The sequence below is a fragment of the Aquarana catesbeiana genome, linkage group LG04 (assembly GCF_042186555.1).
Source record: "Aquarana catesbeiana isolate 2022-GZ linkage group LG04, ASM4218655v1, whole genome shotgun sequence".
Classification (NCBI taxonomy): Eukaryota; Metazoa; Chordata; class Amphibia; order Anura; family Ranidae; genus Aquarana; species Aquarana catesbeiana.
Genome location: NC_133327.1, coordinates 37,542,899 through 37,558,263, shown reverse-complemented (window position 1 = coordinate 37,558,263; position 15,365 = coordinate 37,542,899). Strand labels below are relative to the sequence as shown.

The following is a 15,365-nucleotide window of genomic DNA, read 5'->3' as shown; positions in this document are numbered from 1 at the left end:
TCTGTGGGCACGCAGTTTGAAAGGTATAGGCCAGCGAGCCCAGTGTGCTCTTCTCAGATCATTTGTTCTCTCCTAAAGCCCACCACCAGCCTAACCTGCAGCAGATACATTAATTTTGCCTTGGAGAGGTCTTTTTGACCCTTTCTTTCTCCTTGGTATGCAACATGTTCTGGAGTTGGTCTCAGGGTAAGTTCTATTAAGATTCAAATTTAATAGGGTTAAAGGGGAAGGGGGCTTAACCTCCGGACATATGTATACAACAAAATGGAGAGCGAATGAGATTGCTCAAGGGTTCCATGGTGTAATGGTTAGCACTCTGGACTTTGAATCCAGCGATCCGAGTTCGAATCTCGGTGGGACCTACTTTGGAGGCGCAGTGTAGATTTCTTCTTGGAATATGAATTTGTGTCTTACGGTCACAAAGGCCAGTGATAGCAGAAGCTGCTGCTAACGTGGCTGGTTGTGGATATAGTGAGCGTGGCCAGTGTAGATTTTTCTTGGAATATGAATTTGTGTCTCACAGCCACAAAGGCCAGTGATAGCAGAAGTGGCTGCTAACATGGATGGTTGTGGATGTATTGAGCGTGGTCAGCGTGACCTTCTTTGGAGGCTCAGCGTAGATTTCTTCTTGGAATATGAATTTGTGTCTTATGGCCACAAAGGCCAGTGATAGCAGAAGCTGCTAACTTGCTGTTTGTGGATGTAGTTTGCGTGGTCTGCCGATTGCCAAGGCAAAATGATGATGCAGAGAGCTGTATTTAAAGAGTATATCTGCAACCCTAAGTACTTTTACCAGGAGCAGGAGGGAGGGGCTAAGTTGTCCTCGTTGCTCAAATTTAGCAGTACATGACAATTAGGGAAATTCATCTTATGACCACCTCACCCAACACCATCTTTGTCAAAGTTTTCTGTCCAAAGACAAGTTTTCAAGTTCAGAGGACATGGATGCTTCAGAACACCTGTGGAATTTAACACTGGTGTATCTATTTCTCCCAGTTTCTCCCATCTTCAAAGTTCTCAACATGCTTCATCTCTACTCCTCCACAGTGATTGCCAGCATCCCATTTTGGCCCCAAAGACCTTGATTTCCTGTTCTCCCATTACTCACTCCTGAAACTCCAATTCTGCTTGCACCATCTCTGGACTTCCTCCATCATAAACAGTTCCTGCACTCTTGTCCTGCAAAGAATACATCTGTGGGCATGCAGTTTGAAAGGCATAGGCCAGCGAGCCCAGTGTGCTCTTCTCAGATCATTTGTTCTCTCCTAAAGCCCACCACCAGCCTAACCTGCAGCAGATACATTCGTTTTGCCTTGGAGAGGTCTTTTTGACCCTTTCTTTCCCCTTGGTATGCAACATGTTCTGGAGTTGGTCTCAGGGTAAGTTCTATTAAGATTCAAATTTAATAGGGTTAAAGGGGAAGAGGGCTTAACCTCCGGACATATGTATACAACAAAATGGAGAGCGTATGAGATTGCTCAAGGGTTCCATGGTGTAATGGTTAGCACTCTGGACTTTTAATCCAGTGATCCGAGTTCGAATCTCAGTGGGACCTTCTTTGGAGACGCAGTGTAGATTTCTTCTTGGAATATGAATTTGTGTCTTACGGTCACAAAGGCCAATGATAGCAGAAGCTGCTGCTAACGTTTCTGGTTGTGGATATAGTGAGCATGGCCAGTGTAGATTTCTTCTTGGAATATGAATTTGTGTCTCACAGCCACAAAGGCCAGTGATAGCAGAAGTGGCTGCTAACATGGCTGGTTGTGGATGTATTGAGCGTGGTCAGCGTGACCTTCTTTGGAGGCTCAGCGTAGATTTCTTCTTGGAATATGAATTTGTGTCTTATGGCCACAAAGGCCAGTGATAGCAGAAGCTGCTAACTTGCTGTTTGTGGATGTAGTTTGCGTGGTCTGCCGATTGCCAAAGTTTTCTGTCCAAAGACAAGTTTTCAAGTTCAGAGGACATGGATGCTTCAGAACACCTGTGGAATTTAACACTGGTGTATCTATTTCTCCCAGTTTCTCCCATCTTCAAAGTTCTCAACAGGCCTCATCTCTACTCCTCCACAGTGATTGCCAGCATCCCATTTTGGCCCCAAAGACCTTGATTTCCTGTTCTCCCATTACTCACTCCTGAAACTCCAATTCTGCTTGCACCATCTCTGGACTTCCTCCATCATAAACAGTTCCTGCACTCTTGTCCTGCAAAGAATACATCTGTGGGCACGCAGTTTGAAAGGCATAGGCCAGCGAGCCCAGTGTGCTCTTCTCAGATCATTTGTTCTCTCCTAAAGCCCACCACCAGCCTAACCTGCAGCAGATACATTAATTTGCCTTGGAGAGGTCTTTTTGACCCTTTCTTTCCCCTTGGTATGCAACATGTTCTGGAGTTGGTCTCAGGGTAAGTTCTATTAAGATTCTAATTTAATAGGGTTAAAGGGGAAGGGGGCTTAACCTCCGGACATATGTATGCAACAAAATGGAGAGCGTATGAGATTGCTCAAGGGTTCCATGGTGTAATGGTTAGCACTCTGGACTTTGAATCCAGCGATCCGAGTTCGAATCTCGGTGGGACCTACTTTGGAGGCGCAGTGTAGATTTCTTCTTGGAATATGAATTTGTGTCTCACAGCCACAAAGGCCAGTGATAGCAGAAGTGGCTGCTAACATGGCTGGTTGTGGATGTATTGAGCATGGTCAGCGTGACCTTCTTTGGAGGCTCAGCGTAGATTTCTTCTTGGAATATGAATTTCACATCCCACATTGTATTTTCTGCTTCCCTTCCTCTTCATCTTTATCCCTTTTGATTCCTTCCCCTCTTCCTTTTCTTCCCTCCTCCCTCCCCCTTTTCCCCCACCCCCCTTTCCCTTTCCCCCCCCCTCTTTTTCTTTTCCCCCCTCTTCCTCCCTCCCTTCTTCTATCCATTCCTTGGCTCCATTTCCTTCTCACATACCACCTTTTCTTTTTTAATTGATTTCTTGCTTTCACTCACCGTCTCTCACTTATTTTACACTATTACACTTTCCCACCAAATTCTTTGGTTACTTCCTCACCATTCCTATGCATTACTTTCACCCTATTTGTGCACCATGCATTCATCCCATCACTTTTTACACTTACACTCTTTTATTATCTTTTCCCTACCTATCACTGGCCCCTTTTGGCAACTTAACATACCCTACCAATTGACAAATATATTTATCCATACCATCCTCGTCATCTTTGCAGCTCCCCCGGGTCGCCGTGGGAGATTACTCTTGGTGGAGGAGCCCTGCGCTTGGGGTCTGTTGGGACATGGGTAAGCAGATTTGTCCCTTCCCCCAGCATTTCTTATTATATGGTTTAACCTTGATGCTGTAACACAGTTTTATCATTATTTCTATATATTTTTTTTTTCCGTTAAATCTTATTGTACTTTTTCCCAATTGTTAGGTTTAGACTGTTTAGTCAGAATTTACCATCTTCAGATCCCCTCCTGACGAAGCGGTTATGTCCGCGAAACTAGTCGAGGAATTCGATATCTGAGATGATCTGTCTTACTGTAAAATCATGACCCCAATGTTCTTGATTTTTATTTATTTTTTACTTCGCTGTAATGTATTACCATGAATTGTCTTGTGCATCAATAAAATCGATTATACTTTTTTATATTATTGGTATATTCTTTATATTGTTATGTGTACCGTACCGCAATAGTCCAATACGCCCCTACTTTCTTGGTCGCCTGACTGGGGATCAGGCTCCCAATCTTGCTAATTATTGATTCCTGGATGATGGTACATGTATTTTTGTTTACCTCAGTACTTTACCATAGAGGCCATACATTTATCTGTATACATTGGGTGGATAACACACCCGGCACTTATGTCGAGTGGGAGTGATTGGTGAGCTATTGGAGTGGATATGGCTAATGGTTTGCCCCCCACTTCTCTGGCCCCAATTACCCCACCCTTCATTTTTAATCCACCCCCATCGACTATATGTCCTTTTGGGGGGGCCTCTCTCAGTATATATTATTACCTGCGTTATATCACTATCTTTTTACAATTATCCCTGATGCAATCCTCCATGACAGACACCCATAAGGTCGGCTAGACACCAATTATTGGCTACCCGCCCCATCTTTCCACATGGTTTACCCAATCATGTGGTTGTTGTCTTGGCCCTCCGTTACTTATATACATTGTATTATGTAGTTAGGTTTAAATGGGTCTATGCCATGTTGGTGACCGCATCAGTGCCTTAGGGTATTTAACTAATCCCTAATTTACCCCTTTATGTCTTATTATGTAATTTATTACTATATTCTTATTCATTTCATTATGCCTTTATTATTTGTTTTTATCAACTATTTACAAGTGTTGTTTTACTGGGACTTTCTGCTTCCCCTCTATGTTCCCAAGCTGGAAGCCGGTGCGTGGCCCTCCCCCTGTGCTTCTCTGCGGCGACCCGGTGAGATCCCTGGCGGGGGGGTTGGTTTCTGACACAGGGCCGCCCCCCCCCCGCTTGCACCTGTCCTGGTAGGGACTCCATCCCCGGCCGCTTAAGGGTAGGTGCGCATGCACGTGCGCGCGATTTTCTCGCACGCGCGCGTTGTGTGGGACCTCTGACCTTGTGACGCCACGCGTTGGCGTCCGTCCGGCGTGTGGTTAGCGTCACTTGGTTGGGAGCTACATATAGCAGGCTCTGCCTGTTAGATGACGATCGGTTCCTGGTCCCGGGGTTCGTGCACTATCGTCAGCTCATCGTAAGTAAGAGGGGTTTGCTTATCTTAATTTTTTACCTAGTCCCGTACCCCTGGGCAACTGCATTGGTTCTACCCTAACCTTGCCTTTTCCCCTCTAGATACTCCAGGCAGGGGCGAATACGCTGCATCATGCCTCCGCCCGCTACCTGCTATGTATACTACCTCTTTTCTGGCCCAGCACGTTATCGGCTTGTTTTAGGGTGCTTTTCCTGGCACCTCCATATGGCTATATTAGCACCAGGTATTATTGCCCCAATTATTTCACATCCCACATTGTATTTTCTGCTTCCCTTCCTCTTCATCTTTATCCCTTTTGATTCTTTCCCCTCTTCCTTTTCTTCCCTCCTCCCCCCCTTTTCCCCCACCCCCCTTTCCCTTTCCCCCCCCTCTTTTTCTTTTCCCCCCTCTTCCTCCCTCCCTTCTTCTATCCTTTCCTTGGCTCCATTTCCTTCTCACATACCACCTTTTCTTTTTAATTGATTTCTTGCTTTCACTCACCGTCTCTCACTTATTTTACACTATTACACTTTCCCACCAAATTCTTTGGTTACTTCCTCACCATTCCTATACATTACTTTCACCCTATTTGTGCACCATGCATTCATCCCATCACTTTTTACACTTACACTCTTTTATTATCTTTTAGCTACCTATCACTGGCCCCTTTTGGCAACTTAACATACCCTACCAATTGACAAATATATTTATCCATACCATCCTCGTCATCTTTGCAGCTCCCCCGGGTCGCCGTGGGAGATTACTCTTGGTGGAGGAGCCCTGCCCTTGGGGTCTGTTGGGACATGGGTAAGCAGATTTGTCCCTTCCCCCAGCATTTCTTATTATATGGTTTAACCTTGATGCTGTAACACAGTTTTATCATTATTTCTATATTTTTTTTTTCCGTTAAATCTTATTGTACTTTTTCCCAATTGTTAGGTTTAGACTGTTTAGTCAGAATTTACCATCTTCAGATCCCCTCCTGACGAAGCGGTTATGTCCGCGAAACTAGTCGAGGAATTCGATATCTGAGATGATCTGTCTTACTGTAAAATCATGACCCCAATGTTCTTGATTTTTATTTATTTTTTACTTCGCTGTAATGTATTACCATGAATTGTCTTGTGCATCAATAAAATCGATTATACTTTTTTATATTATTGGTATATTCTTTATATTGTTATGTGTACCGTACCGCAATAGTCCAATACGCCCCTACTTTCTTGGTCGCCTGACTGGGGATCAGGCTCCCAATCTTGCTAATTATTGATTCCTGGATGATGGTACATGTATTTTTGTTTACCTCAGTACTTTACCATAGAGGCCATACATTTATCAATATGAATTTGTGTCTTATGGCCACAAAGACCAGTGATAGCAGAAGCTGCTAACTTGTTGTTTGTGGATGTAGTTTGCGTGGTCTGCCGATTGCCAAGGCAAAAAGATGACGCAGAGAGCTGTATTTAAAGAGTATATCTGCAACCCTAAATACTTTTACCAGGAGCAAGGAGCTAAGTTGTCCTTGTTGCTCAAATTTAGCAGTACATGACAATTAGGGAAATTCATCTTATGACCACCCCACCCAACACCATCTTTGTCAAAGTTTTCTGTCCAAAGACAAGTTTTCAAGTTCAGAGGACATGGATGCTTCAGAACACCTGTGGAATTTAACACTGGTGTATCTATTTCTCCCAGTTTCTCCCATCTTCAAAGTTCTCAACAGGCCTCATCTCTGCTCCTCCACAGTGATTTCTAGCATCCCATTTTGGCCCCAAAGACTTTGATTTTCTGTTCTCCAATTACTCACTCCTGAAACTCCAATTCTGCTTGCACCATCTCTGGACCTCCTCCATCATAAACAGTTCCTGCACTCTTGTCCTGCAAAAAATACATCTGTGGGCACGCAGTTTGAAAGGCATAGGCCAGCGAGCCCAGTGTGCTCTTCACAGATCATTTGTTCTCTCCTAAAGCCCACCACCAGCCTAACCTGCAGCAGATACATTAATTTTGCCTTGGAGAGGTCTTTTTGACCCTTTCTTTCCCCTTGGTATGCAACATGTTCTGGAGTTGGTCTCAGGGTAAGTTCTATTAAGATTCAAATTTAATACGGTTAAAGGGGAAGGGGGCTTAACCTCCGGACATATGTATACAACAAAATGGAGAGAGTATGAGATTGCTCAAGGGTTCCATGGTGTAATGGTTAGCACTCTGGACTTTGAATCCAGCGATCCGAGTTCGAATCTCGGTGGGACCTACTTTGGAGGCGCAGTGTAGATTTCTTCTTGGAATATGAATTTGTGTCTTACGGTCACAAAGGCCAGTGATAGCAGAAGCTGCTGCTAACGTGGCTGGTTGTGGATATAGTGAGCGTGGCCAGTGTAGATTTCTTCTTGGAATATGAATTTGTGTCTCACAGCCACAAAGGCCAGTGATAGCAGAAGTGGCTGCTAACATGGCTGGTTGTGGATGTATTGAGCGTGGTCAGCGTGACCTTCTTTGGAGGCTCAGCGTAGATTTCTTCTTGGAATATGAATTTGTGTCTTATGGCCACAAAGGCCAGTGATAGCAGAAGCTGCTAACTTGCTGTTTGTGGATGTAGTTTGCGTGGTCAGCCGATTGCCAAGGCAAAATGATGACGCAGAGAGCTGTATTTAAAGAGTATATCTGCAACCCTAAGTACTTTTACCAGGAGCAGGAGGGAGGGGCTAAGTTGTCCTCGTTGCTCAAATTTAGCAGTACATGACAATTAGGGAAATTCAGCTTATGACCACCCCACCCAACACCATCTTTGTCAAAGTTTTCTGTCCAAAGACAAGTTTTCAAGTTCAGAGGACATGGATGCTTCAGAACACCTGTGGAATTTAACACTGGTGTATCTATTTCTCCCAGTTTCTCCCATCTTCAAAGTTCTCATCTCTACTCCTCCATAGTGATTGCCAGCATCCCATTTTGGCCCCAAAGACCTTGATTTCCTGTTCTCCCATTACTCACTCCTGAAACTCCAATTCTGCTTGCACCATCTCTGGACTTCCTCCATCATAAACAGTTCCTGCACTCTTGTCCTGCAAAGAATACATCTGTGGGCACGCAGTTTGAAAGGCATAGGCCAGCGGGCCCAGTGTGCTCTTCACAGATCACTTGTTCTCTCCTAAAGCCCACCACCAGCCTAACCTGCAGCAGATACATAAATTTTGCCTTGGAGAGGTCTTTTTGACCCTTTCTTTCCCCTTGGTATGCAACATGTTCTGGAGTTGGTCTCAGTGTAAGTTCTATTAAGATTCAAATTTAATAGGGTTAAAGGGGAAGGGGGCTTAACCTCCGAACATATGTATACAACAAAATGGAGAGGGTATGAGGTTGCTCAAGGGTTCCAAGGTGTAATGGTTAGCACTCTGGACTTTGAATCCAGCGATCCGAGTTCGAATCTCGGTGGGACCTACTTTGGAGGCGCAGTGTAGATTTCTTCTTGGAATATGAATTTGTGTCTTACGGTCACAAAGGCCAGTGATAGCAGAAGCTGCTGCTAACGTGGCTGGTTGTGGATATAGTGAGCGTGGCCAGTGTAGATTTCTTCTTAGAATATGAATTTGTGTCTCACAGCCACAAAGGCCAGTGATAGCAGAAGTGGCTGCTAACATGGCTGGTTGTGGATGTATTGAGCGTGGTCAGCGTGACCTTCTTTGGAGGCTCAGCGTAGATTTCTTCTTGGAATATGAATTTGTGTCTTATGGCCACAAAGGCCAGTGATAGCAGAAGCTGCTAACTTGCTGTTTGTGGATGTAGTTTGCGTGGTCAGCTGATTGCCAAGGCAAAATGATGACGCAGAGAGCTGTATTTAAAGAGTATATCTACAACCCTAAGTACTTTTACCAGGAGCAGGAGGGAGGGGCTAAGTTGTCCTCGTTGCTCAAATTTAGCAGTACATGACAATTAGGGAAATTCATCTTATGACCACCCCACCCAACACCATCTTTGTCAAAGTTTTCTGTCCAAAGACAAGTTTTCAAGTTCAGAGGACATGGATGCTTCAGAACACCTGTGGAATTTAACACTGGTGTATCTATTTCTCCCAGTTTCTCCCATCTTCAAAGTTCTCAACAGGCCTCATCTCTACTCCTCCATAGTGATTGCCAGCATCCCATTTTGGCCCCAAAGACCTTGATTTCCTGTTCTCCCATTACTCACTCCTGAAACTCCAATTCTGCTTGCACCATCTCTGGACTTCCTCCATCATAAACAGTTCCTGCACTCTTGTCCTGCAAAGAATACATCTGTGGGCACGCAGTTTGAAAGGCATAGGCCAGCGAGCCCAGTGTGCTCTTCTCAGATCATTTGTTCTCTCCTAAAGCCCACCACCAGCCTAACCTGCAGCAGATACATTAATTTTGCCTTGGAGAGGTCTTTTTGACCCTTTCTTTCCCCTTGGTATGCAACATGTTCTGGAGTTCGTCTCAGGGTAAGTTCTATTAAGATTCAAATTTAATAGGGTTAAAGGGGAAGGGGGCTTAACCTCCGGACATATGTATGCAACAAAATGGAGAGCATATGAGATTGCTCAAGGGTTCCATGGTGTAATGGTTAGCACTCTGGACTTTGAATCCAGCGATCCGAGTTCGAATCTCGGTGGGACCTACTTTGGAGGCGCAGTGTAGATTTCTTCTTGGAATATGAATTTGTGTCTTACGGTCACAAAGGCCAGTGATAGCAGAAGCTGCTGCTAACGTGGCTGGTTGTGGATATAGTGAGCGTGGCCAGTGTAGATTTCTTCTTAGAATGTGAATTTGTGTCTCACGGCCACAAAGGCCAGTGATAGCAGAAGTGGCTGCTAACATGGCTGGTTGTGGATGTATTGAGCGTGGTCAGCGTGACCTTCTTTGGAGGCTCAGCGTAGATTTCTTCTTGGAATATGAATTTGTGTCTTATGGCCACAAAGGCCAGTGATAGCAGAAGCTGCTAACTTGCTGTTTGTGGATGTAGTTTGCGTGGTCAGCCGATTGCCAAGGCAAAATGATGACGCAGAGAGCTGTATTTAAAGAGTATATCTGCAACCCTAAGTACTTTTACCAGGAGCAGGAGGGAGGGGCTAAGTTGTCCTCGTTGCTCAAATTTAGCAGTACATGACAATTAGGGAAATTCATCTTTTTTTTTTTTTTAATTTATATAATCTTTATTTTAACATTATACAAGAGTTAAAAAACAGGCATACCCAATTTAAATATATCTACTATATATACATTTATGTACACATACATCTATAGCAGAAAAGGTATACTCTAATCGTTTTCCCTCAAGTTTTTACCCTCCCCCCATCCATGCATCCCTGCTCTTCCATAATTACCTACCATAAGGCCGCCTCTCTTATCATTCCCTTACATTGGGTATCCCATTTCTTCTAGCCAAGGGTTCCAAAGTCTTTTAAATGCTTTTAAATTATTTCTCTTTGTATATACTACTTTTTCCTTCCACATTGTTTCTAATACCATTTTAATCCATTCATCTTTCGTGGGGGGGGGTTCTTGCCTGCCATCTTTGAGCTATTAACTTTCTTGCTTGAAATAAACAACTTCTTACTATTTGAATTTTGAAGTTACCTCTATTTATGTTTCCCTCCACTCCCAGGATACACAGTTTCGGCTCTATTTTAAGCTCTAAAGTGAGGATCTTATTTAGCGTTTCCACCACATCATACCAGTAACGGAATAACTTTGGGCATTTCCATATCATGTGCATTAGATCCCCTGATTCCTGGCATCTGGGGCATTTATCGTCTTTCCTCCCCCCAAACCTAAATAACCTTTTAGGGGTATAGTATGTCCTATGTAATAACATTACCTGTGACACTTTCTGAGCTGGTGAAATTGATACTTGGTGTCCTCCTGCTAATATCTCTTTCCATTGTTCATCTGAGATTGCACCCAGGTCTTCTTCCCATTTAGCTCTACATTTTAATTTTCCTGGAGTCTCTATAATACTTTTACATATATATGGGTACGTTTCGGCTATGGGCCCACCATGTCCACCCGGCTCGCCTAGTTTTTGAAATAAGATAGATCTGTTCCAGATTGGCCCCTGCCCCCCAAACTGTTTACTCAGAGCGTGTTTAATTTGTTGGTAACTAAAAAAAGAGTGGTCTGGGATACCAAATTCCTCCTTCAGTGATCCAAATGTTTTTAAGGTATTCTGATTATACAGCTGTGCTATATTATTTATCCCCCTTGTTTCCCATGTTTTTATTTTTCCCATTTCTTTTAATTCCACTAAGTTCTTATTGTTCCACAGTGGGGTGCACCTCATCAAACCTCCCATTCCCTTCATAGCCCTAATAGTATTCCATACTTTTATCATCAATTTAACCGTAGGGGTTCTATACAAAAAGGAGTTTGCTTCTAAAACTTCCACCAATGTACCGTGTGGAGCTCCCGTAATCATCAGTTCCCTCCTATTATGACCATTAGGACCAGAGCCTCTCCCCAGGTGCTGCATCTGTGCTGCCAAAAAAAGCCCCTCGGGTGAGGCACTGCTAAACCCCCTTCTTGCGATGGAAGCTGTAGGGTTTGTAGTCCTATCCTTGGGGGTTTCCCTTTCCAGATGAGGTCTCTCAATAGTGTGTCTATTTTTTTAAACCATTTCCGACTAATCCATATTGGGGAGTTGTGCATAACATACAGTAGCTGGGGGAGCCACAACATTTTGATCAAGTTGCACCTCCCCGCCACTGAGAGATGCAAACCTCTCCAAATTTCGATCTTACTTTTAAATTTCCTCAGCAGGGGAATCAAATTATTATCTAAATATTCCCGTGGATCTTTTGTTATCTTTATACCCAGGTATTTTGTCGACTCTACTATTTCCATATGTATATTGCTTACTGAGACGTTTTCTCCTATAGGATCTATTGGTAATAGCACCGATTTCTCCTGGTTTATGGATAAACCCGATAATCTTCCAAAACTTGAAAGTATTTCCAACACCTGGTTGAGGGATCCCTCCATATCACCTAGGAATATGAGAACATCGTCCGCATATAATGCTATCCGCTCTTCCCCTTCTGCTCTCCGGAATCCTTCTATTATCCTATTCTGCCTTATTGCTATGGCTAATGGCTCCATTGCCAAAGCAAATATCAGGGGGGATAAGGGGCAGCCTTGCCTTGAACCTCTTTCTAGTTGAAACTCGGTTGAGTAATCACTATTAATTTTTACTTTTGCTTTGGGGTCATTATAAAGTATTTTTACCCAATTAATAAAAGTGGGGCCAAACCCCCTTAGTACCCGCCAGATGCACTCCCATTCTATGCTGTCAAACGCTTTTACCACGTCTAGCAGCATAATTGCTCTCGAACCCATATTATCTGTGGGTATCTGAAGGTTCAGAAAGACCCTCCTGATGTTCATGCTTGTTGCTCTATTTGGGATAAACCCTGTTTGGTCTTGATGAACTACTTTATGTATGATTTTCTTTAACCTCCCGGCTAGGACCTTTGCTAAGATCTTAACATCCGAACAGAGTAGAGATATGGGTCTGTAAGACCCTGGATCCAAAGAGTCCTTCCCCTCCTTTTGCAATATGATAATTGTGGCTTCTCTCATTGATGTAGGTAGTTTCCCCTTCTCCTTCGCCCAATTAAAAACCTTAAGGAGTTCCGGAAGTAGTATTTCCCCATAGCTTTTATATATTTCAATTGGCAGTCCGTCTGGTCCCGGGGACTTATAATTGGCCATTTCTGCTACTGCCATTTTAATTTCTTCCAATGTGACCGGTCGCTCTAGTTCCTCCCTATCTGCCCCCTCAATTGCTGGTATACTTATCTTACTAAAAAAGGAGTCCATTTCCACTCCCTCCATGGTCCCTCGAGATTTGTATAAGTCCTTATAATATTCTTTAAAGGTATCTATAATTACCTGTCTCTGGGATGTTATTTCACCACTCATAGTTCTTATTGCTGAGACCGTGGAGGGGGGGGGAATTGTTTTTTACAATACCAGCCAACATCTTCCCTACTTTTTCTCCTTCCCCGTATATAATTTGTCTCAGGAACAACCTTTTATTTTCTACCTTCCTAAGTATTGCATCTTTATATCTTTGTTGTTTATTCTCCCACACTTTTTGTTTATCGGGTAAAGGATCTTTCACATACTCCTTCTCTGCCTCCATTAATTCTCTCCTAGTCTTATCCTCCCATTCCCGTGATGCTTTTTTGATTTTAGACACTTTCTGAATCAGTAGTCCTCTCAAATATACCTTTAGTGTGTCCCACAGCACACCCCTTGAGGCAGTATCCGAGTTGAACCTTATGAATTCATCCAACTCAGATACCATCCCTTCCGAATCCTCCATGATTTCCAGCCAGGCCGGGTTTAGTTTCCATACTCTACATTCTTTTTTTTTATTTCCTGGGTTTACTTCGACTGTTATTAAAGAGTGATCTGATACCCCTCTAGGGTGATAATCTATATTTTGTATTACTTGTCCTGCTAATTCGTTACCCAGTACTATATATATCCTTGATAAGGTAGAATAGGAGCTCAAGGAACATGAGTACTGTAATGCTCCCGGGTTCCGTATTCTCCAAATGTCGGATAGTCCCGCTTCTTGTAGGTATTGACACATCCGGTTTTCTTGTACTCCCTGACTTTGTTTCCCTGGGGGGAATCTGTCTATTTTTTTATCCATGACTACATTAAAGTCCCCGACCACTATGACTGGTAAATCAGGCTTATCCATTATAAATTCCAATAGGTTATACAATACTTCCATTCTAAAGGGAGGGGGAATGTATATATTAGCTAACACCCATTCTTGACTTTTTATTATACAATGCATAAAAATATATCGCCCCTCTACATCCAATACGCACTGTTTGCAAGAGAATACCACCTCCCCATCAATTAGTACCGAAACCCCTCTCGAATAGGAAGTATGCACAGAATGATACTGGTACTTATACCTCCTATTCCTCATATACCCTTTAGTATCCTTTGTTAGGTGCGTCTCCTGCAAACAGGCTATTCTCACTTTATATGTGTCCAAGACATCAAATATTGCTGCTCTTTTAACAGGGGTTCCCAACCCCCGAACATTCCACGATCCAATATTCAGCATCATAATTTAACCTGATTTTTACTGTCCATGGTCTTTACTGGAAAGGGGATTTTAAGTTCTACCAGTCTTGCCAAAAAGGATACGATAGAGAGCAATAATACTTTATATCCCATTAATTTGTGCAACACTTTTACCCTTTGTGCTTTAGTGCTCAAACATTTCTTATCCCTATTGATAAGACAATTAGAGGTTACTCTAACTTTAACTAAATATTTTAAATATTTTAAACACATATCTCAAACCCTTGATCTATACACATGATTCCCCTTAATGTATTTTATCATTACTATATTTATTTTCTTGTGCCTAAAGTGCTGTCCTGTGAGAAAATATAAAAAATAATGTGCAAAGCGTTTCCTTACCAACTTATGCATTATATACTCCCTTGTTCTGAATCCTTTCCCCCCGTACCCTTCCCCCATCCCCCCTACCCCTAACCCACCCCCCTCCCTCCCCACACCAGTCTAGGTTACCGTTAAAGGCTTTTTTAGTGACCGTCTCGTATCCCCCCTTTCTTCCATAACCAGTTCTACACACACCCCTATCTTCCTTACCCTTACACTCTACCCATCCCACCCTTCCTCCATTCACGCATAAACTTTTTTCCTGATTCAGTCTAACCATGTGTGTTCCCCACCCCACTCCCCTCCACTCAAAAGTGTTTCCTTTTTATTATGTGTATCTTTATATTAATTGTTTAAATTTATTCCCCATCACTATACTCTCTCTACCCAATTCTCTATTTATTTCAGTGGCAACTGGTCCTTCTTATCCTCAAACCATGACAGCGCCTTCTCTGGGGTGTCAAAAAACTGACTACCTCCAAGTGCATTCACCCGCAGCCTGGCAGGGTAAAGAAGCGCATATGTGATGTCATAACCTTGGAGACTACGTTTAATTTTTAAAAATTCCGCTCTATGCTTTTGCAGACCAGGGGAAAAATCAGGGTACATTGATATTCTTGCACCGTTAAAGAATATGTTCCCTTTCTCTCTAGCCCTGCGTAGAAGATTTATTTTATCCCTGTGGTTTAAAAATTTCAGCAATAAGGCTCTTGGGGGATTGGGGGATTTCCTTGAGGGGGGTCTAAACGGAACTCTATGGGCTCTTTCAATAGAGAACTGCTGCGAGAATGTCTGTAGATTTCAATCAGCCATTTTTCCAAAAATCCTATTGGATCTGCGCCTTCGCTCTTCTCTGGCAGTCCCACTACCCTCACATTGTCTCTGCGCAGCCTATTTTCCATCTCGTCCATTTTTTCCGTGAGCCTATTTAACTGTTCTTCCTGGGTCTTGACCTTTTGTTTCATAGGGTATAGCTCATCCTCTATCAGGCTTATTCTCCCCTCTATTTCTGTCACTCTCTCTGCTGTTTTTTTTAAATCATGGCGTACCAAAGCTAGTTCTTCCTTAATATCTTGCATCTGGCCTGACATTTCGCCCAAAGATTGTTTGCAAGCATTAATTTCCAAAAGGATGTCTTTCAGAGATGGCTCCCCCTCCGGTACTTGACTCTGGGTAG

The 15,365-nt window shown here is 43.1% G+C and overlaps 5 non-coding genes across 5 annotated transcripts; all 5 read left to right on the top strand.

Annotated features, from left to right (window-relative positions):
- Window positions 1–290: 290 nt before the first annotated feature.
- TRNAQ-UUG (transfer RNA glutamine (anticodon UUG)) lies at window positions 291–362 on the top strand. Its single transcript has one exon. It is a non-coding gene; the product is annotated as a tRNA-Gln (tRNA).
- Window positions 363–2,504: 2,142 nt separating this feature from the next.
- TRNAQ-UUG (transfer RNA glutamine (anticodon UUG)) lies at window positions 2,505–2,576 on the top strand. Its single transcript has one exon. It is a non-coding gene; the product is annotated as a tRNA-Gln (tRNA).
- A 4,348-nt stretch (window positions 2,577–6,924) lies between these two features.
- TRNAQ-UUG (transfer RNA glutamine (anticodon UUG)) lies at window positions 6,925–6,996 on the top strand. The gene has a single exon. It is a non-coding gene; the product is annotated as a tRNA-Gln (tRNA).
- Window positions 6,997–8,108: 1,112 nt separating this feature from the next.
- On the top strand, window positions 8,109–8,180 carry TRNAQ-UUG (transfer RNA glutamine (anticodon UUG)). The gene has a single exon. It is a non-coding gene; the product is annotated as a tRNA-Gln (tRNA).
- Window positions 8,181–9,302: 1,122 nt separating this feature from the next.
- On the top strand, window positions 9,303–9,374 carry TRNAQ-UUG (transfer RNA glutamine (anticodon UUG)). Its single transcript has one exon. It is a non-coding gene; the product is annotated as a tRNA-Gln (tRNA).
- Window positions 9,375–15,365: the final 5,991 nt, after the last annotated feature.